At 47.6% G+C, this 8,433-nt stretch overlaps 1 non-coding gene across 1 annotated transcript; it reads right to left on the reverse strand.

The window, feature by feature from the left end:
* Window positions 1–561: 561 nt before the first annotated feature.
* Window positions 562–633, reverse strand: TRNAA-AGC (transfer RNA alanine (anticodon AGC)). Its single transcript has one exon. It is a non-coding gene; the product is annotated as a tRNA-Ala (tRNA).
* Window positions 634–8,433: the final 7,800 nt, after the last annotated feature.

Genomic DNA, 8,433 nt, shown 5'->3' on the forward strand with positions numbered 1-8,433 from the left:
TCGGAAGAACAAGAGGACACCTGATGGGGGAAAAGAAAAGAGATTGCGATGGGAAGAGAGTGGTGGGGAAATCCGTGGGACAGTTTTCCTATTTTCTGGGTCTGTCCCTTGACCAAGGAACAGCTCAAAAAAGAAAGGATCTAAAATCGTAAAAAATTACCTGTGGTTTCGCATTTGTTTTCTGTCTTTTTCTTTCTTGCTTGATCTTCGATAATACTGGGAAATGTAACCAATGTGATTGGGCTTGTTAATTTGGTGCCTTGCTTGTTTTTCGGGTTTTGGAATTCTGCCAGTGTGTGCTTCCGCGGCCTCTTTCATTTTGTCTTTCGTCTCTTGACACAGCCACCCAGGGTGGTGTCAAAGCCTTAGAGCAGAAATGCATCAATATTGAAAGCAAAACGGAACTTGTTTTCCTTGGTTTCCATGTGAATTTGAAGAATTGAGAGAGAATGAAAGTGCCACAAAAACAAAAGAAAAAAAATTGAGGCGAGTCGTGGACATGATAGGCATGATTTTGCAAACAAGGCACAACCAGGAGAGAAGGCGGGAAAAAAAGGAGGCTGGAGGTGCCGGGGATTGAACCCGGGGCCTCGTGCATGCTAAGCACGCGCTCTACCACTGAGCTACACCCCCCAACGTTTAACGTGGGCCAAAATAAGTCTATGACCTGTTACTACTATTATCGGTCGTGCCAAGAAGCATATTTTGTCGAACTTAATTTTGAATTCGCTATACTGGATATTGTTTCCTGACTGCGCTGAGAGAAGGAAAACTGAATGTTATATCGAAAGTCCCGTGCTGGGCCTGGGATCTCCCGCTGCAGGTCACCCTCTCGGACGGCCGCTCGACAGCCACCTATCGGGGTTTATAAGGGAGCCGTCCTGCCTGGCCGCCCCCAGAGAAAGGTCTGTGATGGGGTGATTCTGCTTGGAAAGGTTGCCAGGAAACCGCGAGCATAACGCAGAAAGATAAAACGAAAGCCCTAAACGCCGCCGTAGGAATTTAAGTCCAAGTGGCAGAGAAAACAGGAGGGGAATTGCAGATCGGCTTGTCCCGGTCGTAGTTACTGCCCCTGCAGGTTCCCGCGCCCAGCCTCGGGATGGAGAACCTGGCACGCTACGTTTCGCGGGCTCTGAGACTCGGGTGGTGAGAGTCGCCGAGATGCGCACTGGGAAGACAAAAGAGCCAGGACGCACCTGCGTTTATGGCGCCATCTCCCGGGCGGAATCCTCCACGGAATAAAAAGTATGCAGAAGCAAGGCGATTTATGACTGCATAAACCCTCCGTGCTCCTGGAGAGTTCTTAGACCTCTCCACTCCTTGGCACAACTGACCTCTCCACTCTTCGACACACTGGCAGGCGCTTGCCGCCGTTCGCCAAACCTTGGTACGACAGTCAATCCAGAAATGAGCTTCTGGAACAAATCCTAAATCCTTTTTTGTCTGTCTTCTTCTGATTCGCTCTCATCCTTAAGGGACCTGTTTCTCCTTCAAAACCTGAAAACATCTAACCTATAGTACCAACCCCAGATCCAGGCCTGGCCTTCCTGACCAGTCAAAGCCAGTTGGACTGTGCGCCTAGAAGTGGACAGACATGCGTAATGCCATACTGTATACGTACAATGCATAGGCCACAAGCGACCCTATGACCCAGAGATTAGAAAGACTCGGACGTCTTTTGACTGGGTTCAGGTCACACTACTCCCAAAATACGACACCTCGGCATTTGAGAAAACAGCAGAAGCAGAAACGTTTTTCTCTGGGCCCTTGTTCCATGAAGCGGGCCATGAAAGCTACCTGATCTTCCAATTAAAGTAGGTGATAAGACCGTCAATTCAGAGGGGAGGAAATGTACTTGGAGGAAATAAACGAAGACACAGAGATGCCAAGGAGAACCTGAATAAACAGGCTTTGCTAAGTTCACCCCAGTTTATAACCATTAGATCATACCCCCTTTTATCCAATTATATTGCTATGGGACTATCCACTTCATCAAACCTAAGCATAAAAATATAGGAAGTCCTCACTTATTGTCAGTTGGTTCTTGGAAACTATTACTTTAAGCAAAATAAGACTAATTCTACCATAGACTAGACTAATTGATATAAAAGTTTCTTGGCAAATGTCTGATCACAAAAACACCAAATTTCTAAATAAAGACTCCAAACACTTCTAACATTAAATATTGAAAAAAATATGAGCTGCACCTCAAGTTAAGATCAGCAAAAACAGACATGATTGACTTATTTTTGGTGAATCAGTGACTGCAGTTCTAGTGGTGGTAGGTTATATGAAGGAAGAAATGTTTGCGAAACAGCAGTTGTAGGGCGCAACTCCTAACACACAATTCGTAAAACATTGTGTCTGGAATTGGCGGGTTCTTGATCTGATTTCAAGAAAGAAGCCACAAGTCCTCCCGATGAGTGTTGCAATCGTTAGATGCGGTGTAGCCAGAGTTCGTTCCCTCTGACGTTCAGATGTGTTATGGAGTTTCTTCTTTCTGGTGGTTTGGTCTCTTACTGGCTCAGGAGTGAAGCTGCAGACCTTGGCGGTCAGTGTTACATCTTCTAAGGAAGCGTGTCCGGAGTTGTTTGTTCTTCCCCGAGAATTCATGTTTTTCCTAACTTCAAAAGATAAGCTGCAGACCATCAACGAATTACAGCTCATAAACTTAGTGTGAACCCAAAGAACAATCAAGATCTATCGCAAAACGCAAAAAAACAACACTTCCGCGATGTGGGAAAAAAACCCGAACACGTTGTCGCAGTTGGCTCGGGCAGCCTGCTTTTATTATCTTGTCTGGCCCCACCCACATCCTGCTGATTGGTCCATTTTACAGAGAACTGACTGGTCTGTTTTACAGAGAGCTGATTGGTCCATCTTCACAGAGTGCTCATTGGTGCGTTTACAATCCCTGAGCTAGACACAAAAGTTCTCCAAGTCCCCACCAGAGTAGCTAGATACAGAGTGTCCATTAGTGAATTCACAAACCCTGAGCTAGACACAGGGTGCTGATTGGTGTGTTTACAAACCTTGAGCTAGATACAGAGTGCCGATTGGTGTATTTCCAATCCCTGAGCTAGACATAAAGGTTCTCCAAGGCCCCACCAGAGTAGCTAAATACAGAGTGTCCATTGGTGCATTCACAAACCCTGAGCTAGACACAGGGTGCCGATTGGTGTGTTTACAAACCTTGAGCTAGATACAGAGTGCCGATTGGTGTATTTATAATCCCTTAGCTAGACGTAAACGTTCTCCAAGTCCCCACCAGACTCAGGAGCCCAGTTGGCTTCACCCAGTGGATTTTGCACCGGTGCCGCAGGTGGAGCTGCCTTCCAGTCCCGTGCTTTGCGCCCGCACCTCTCAGCCGTTGGGTGGCCGATGGGATTGGGCGCCATGGAGCAGGGGGCGGCGCTCGTCGGGGAGGCTCGGGCCGCGCAGGAGCCCATGGCGGGGAGGGGCGTCTCAGGCATGGCGGGCTGCAGGTCCCGAGCCTTCCCCCGCGGGGAGACAGCTAAGGCCCGGCGAGAAGTCGAGCACAGCAGCTGCTGGCCCAAGTGCTAAGCCTCTCAATGCTCGGGGCTTGCGGATTAGGGGGCCGCTCCGAGTGCGGAACCCGCCGAGCCCACGCCCACCCGGAACTCGCGCTGGGCCCGCAAGCGCCGCGCGCAGCCCGGTTCCCGCCTGCGCTTCTCCCTCCACACATCCCTGCAAGCTGAGGGAGCCGGCTCCGGCCTTGGCCAGCCCAGCAAGGGGCTCCCACAGTGCAGCGGCGGGCTGAAGTTCTCCTCAAGCGCGGCCAGAGTGGGCGCCAAGGCCGAGGAGGCGCCTAGAGCAAGCGAAGGCTGTGAGGGCTGCCAGCAAGCTGTCACCTCTCAGTATGGCGGCTGGCTGTTTTAGCACCATGTCGTTTATTGTCATTCATTTGTAGGATTATGAAATGCTTCCTGAATTTTGCTTTTACAGTAACTTGTATTCATTCATGCATTTTTCAACCTGCTCACTCCAGTTCAAGGTCTTTGGTGGCTGAAGCCTAATTCAACTCCTCATAGTGTCAGGAGGGAACCCACCGTGGACAGGTGGCCATTCCATCACAGGGCGGGCTCATACACACACACATACACTCACACATATGCTCGCGTGCTCTTTCACTCAGACTGATGACGCTAGACTCAGACTAGATATGCTAATGAACCTAATGTGCACATTTTTGGGATGTCGAAGGAAACTCAGACAGTGGCTTCCAGGAGAAATAGACTTTTTTCTCATCAACATTATAACAAAATGATGTTGAATGAAACAACGTTATTCAAGGGTCTGCTGTACGCAGATTTTCCTATTTCTTTAGGTCTTCATTTTTGAAGGCTCTTGTGTCAATAAAATTTATGTTTGATTTGTATGCTTTTCCCTTTTTTTTTTTTCTTTTTTTGTTGAGACAGAATTTCACTTTTGTTGCCCAGGCTAGAGTGTAATGGCGCGATCTTGGCTCATCACAACCTCCGCCTCCCGGGTTCAAGCGATTCTTCTGCCTCAGCCTCCTGCTTCAGCCTCCCGAGTAGCTGGGATTACAGGCGTGTGCCACTATGCCCAGCTAATTTTGTATTTTTAGTGGAAATGGGGGTTTCTGCATGTTGGCCAGGCTGGTCTCAAACTCCTGACCTCAGGTGATCCACCAGCTTCAGCCCCCCAAAGTGCTGGGATTACAGGCATGAGCCACCCCACCCGGCCTGCTTTTCCCTTGTTAATCTATCTTTTATTATGAAGTGTCAGCCATGAACCTGGCACTGGGTGGGAAAAGATGTTTTTCTGCCCTAGACCTTCCTATAAGTGCTTTTGGGACAACACTGCAGGAGTCCCCAAAGGTGAAAATTTACCTGCGGGAGTTAATAAAAACAGGAATCCCCAGGCCTTACCCCAGAGACTGAGATGCTGAGTGCTTTCAGAGTCTCCAGAAAAGGGCCCAGGAATTATTATGGGGTGACAGATGTCACAGCTAGATCGTCCTCACATCTATGGAATATTGTGTTATTTAATATTTCCCAGTTGAATTTGATATTCGGGCAAGTTTGAAAACCACTGGGCCTGAAAATCTAGCCACAACAGAAACTGAAACTAGGATCTGGGGAAAGTTAACAAGGGGAGGAGAAAGATTGGAAAGTATTACAAGAAAAACTTGGGACTGTAACGTTCCCCCCAAACTGGGAAGGTCCCGGAAGACCAAAGACAGTCCAGCTTAATAAGCAGGTGAGTTTAGTAGGACTTAGATACAGGGTACTCCTGGGTGCAGCAGGATAGCTCTAGAGATCCATGCCGCCTCCTGTCTTTAAACTGTTTCTAAGTTAATTTTCTGGCTTTTTGCCTACTGTGTTTGAGCAATGAGACTGTTTTTCTTGGTAGGTTCTCAGATACTCTCTGGGATGTTTGTGTTCTCAAGGACACCTGCTCCTCTGCTGGGCATCGTGGCCTTGGCTCACCACTGGGCCTTCAGGGTTCAGGCAGTAGACATACACTCTTAAGTGACATGGTGGGTGATCTGTCATGCTGCATCCACCCTGCCTCCCATCTCTTACATTCTTTCTGCCAATCTTGTGCGAGACTCCTTGAGTAGGGTGGAAGGAAAGAACTATACAGGTCTATAACGTCTAGCCATGGCTTGCGCATACAGGTCACATCTACAGTATACGTAGGAGCACAAAAAGCAGAAGTTAACTACAATTATAATGTCTATTAGCAAAACATAATTCCCATGACTAGAGAAGCTGTGTAACCAATTTGAGAATGAGTAAAAGAAACCTAATTAGGTTATATCATGGATCTGAGTTGACAAATGGTTTAAAGTACCTCTGACATTACTCTCTTCATCAGGGAAATAGGTGCAACAGTTAGCACCTAGAAAGGCACATTTTGGGTCTTTGTCACGTTGGCGATTGAGCCTCTAGGTGGAGGCAATTCTTAGTGAGCCCGGATTGCATTATCAGTGCTATTGTACAAGTCACTCCAGTTCTGTCAGGAGAAAGGCAGAGTATTTTAAGGCATATCATTATTATTTCATAGGGAGAGGTATCTGACTGGTTGTTGACTGCTTCTGGAGTTGCAGCTCAGTCTAGAAAGACATTACCAGCTGCCATGAGTAGCAGGAACAACCTATGGGTATAAACACAGGTGGTTAGTAGGACCTCTCACAGGCGTATTCACTCCTTGCAACATTTTTTTTTTTTTTAATTTTTTTGAGACAGAGTCTTGCTCTGTTGCCCAGGCTGGAGTGCAGTGGCACGATCTTGGCTCACTGCAAGTTCCGCCTCCTGGGTTCACGCCATTCTCCTGCCTCAGCTTCCTGAGTAGCTGGGACTACAGGCGCCCGCCACCACATCTGGCTAACTTTTTGTATTTTTAGTGGAGACGGGGTTTCACCGTGTTAGCCAGGATGGTCTCGATCTCCTGGCCTCATACTCCACCCGCCTTGGCCTCCCAAAGTGTTGGGATTACAGGCGTGAGCCACCGCGCCCGGCCACACCTTGCAACATTATTATCATTGTGTTTTCTCCCATTGGCACTATTAGGGATGCCACTGTGGGCTTCAGGCCTGGATTACAAAACCACCCATGTCTTCTTTTCCTAGAAGCAGCCATAATAGCCAATTGATAAGTTTCCAGCCTTGCCCATGCTATCCATACTATAATTATTCCAGCAGGTATGGGTGCTGCCATCTGTTGATAAAGTAAGTCTCTCGGAACTCTATCAAGGAGCACACCTGGGACCACTGCCCCTATGGCAGTTATCATGGCACCACCCTCCAGTACTATAAAACTAATCCAGTATGGAAGCATATTCCAGCTCAGCTTTAGGTCCCTGTAGCCATCACTGCTTGGCAGATCCACTGGTGTTCTCAGGAGCATGTCTCACCATCTGCCTCAGGAGCATGGCTCAGTGTCTTTGAGGTAACCCCGAGAGTTTGTGGGACATGTCTTACAGGCCTTGCCAACCATTTATAAGGAGTGATGCCATGTGTGCTAGTGGGTGACTCATTTAAAGTTTGTATGGCTTTATGGAGATTCTTAGTCCAGGAACTTAAAGAGCCAACCTGAAACAGTGCACACATCTGGGTCTTTAACAGGCCATTATTTCTTTCTGTAAGTCCTGCCTCTGTTGGATTGTGGTGGTAAGTGGAACCTCCAGTCTATATTTTCTTCTTTTTTATTTTGAGACAGAGTCTCGCTCTGTTGCCCAGGCTGGAATGCAATGGTGCGATCTCGGCTCACTGCAACCTCCGCCTCCCGGATTAAAGCAATTCTCCCACCTCAGTCTCCCAAGTAGCTGGGACTACACGCATGCGCCACCACGCCTGGCTAATTTTTGTATTTTTAGTAGAGATGGGGTTTCACCATGTTGGCCAGACTGCTCTCAAACTCCTGACCTCAAGTGATCTGCCTGTCTCAGCCTCCCAAAGTGCTGGGATTACAGGCATGACCCACCGCACCTAGTCCAGTCTATATTTTCTTCTGATGCCCAGTGTTGGATATCTTTGCTATGCCCATCAATGTACCAGGGCCTAGCAGATATTGGCGGGGTACCCTTATATATGGTGGCCTGATGGGTGGCTCCACTGCCATGTTGGCTCCCTCCCATAACTGAGACCAAAACCCTATAGGTACCATTCCCATTAGTTGCTTTTGCCCCAAACCTAAATTCATCCCTGTGACATCTCTGGTGATTACTAATACAGCAGTAGAGTCTGTATGCTTGGGCTTGTTTCACCAATATTTTTGTTTTGTCAAATGCCTCTTGTTCTATTTATGTCATCTCATTTTTTACCTGTCTTTATTAGAGTGTATAATGGGTGGAGTATTTGTGCCAGATGAGGAATGAATATCCTCCAGTAGCCCAGTAAACCTAGGAAAACCTGGAGTTGCTCTACTGTCTGGAGAGCAGACTACTATGCTATCTTATCAATGACGGCTTTGGGTATGTTTCACATCTTACCCAACCAGGTAACTCTCAGGAATTTGACAGGCATGCCAAGCCCCTGTGTATTTTTGGGGTTGATTTTCTATCCCTCCTTCAGGCTGTCCAAAACAGTTTGTAGGATAGTCTCCAAATCTGTAAGAGACTCTGAGGGTAGCATGTTATCATTAATATAGTGAAACAGGGAGACCAAGGCCGGCAAAGAGATTATAGACAGCTCCTGTGTAACCATACTGTGAGAGATGGCGGGGATTTGCAGATGCCCTTGTGGTGACACCTGGAAAGTCCATTCTTGGCCCTCCTAAGTGTAGACCAACTGGTCTTGTGAATCTTCAGCTGAAATACTGGAAAAAGTATTAATGCAGTCAGTCACAGAATGGATACTTCCCAGCTTCGGTACTGCTTGCTCTAGCAGTTGAGCAATATTGAATACAGGTGCATGTACAGGGAGTACCACTTTGTTCAGCTAGC

Source organism: Pan troglodytes, chromosome 5 (assembly GCF_028858775.2).
Source record: "Pan troglodytes isolate AG18354 chromosome 5, NHGRI_mPanTro3-v2.0_pri, whole genome shotgun sequence".
Classification (NCBI taxonomy): Eukaryota; Metazoa; Chordata; class Mammalia; order Primates; family Hominidae; genus Pan; species Pan troglodytes.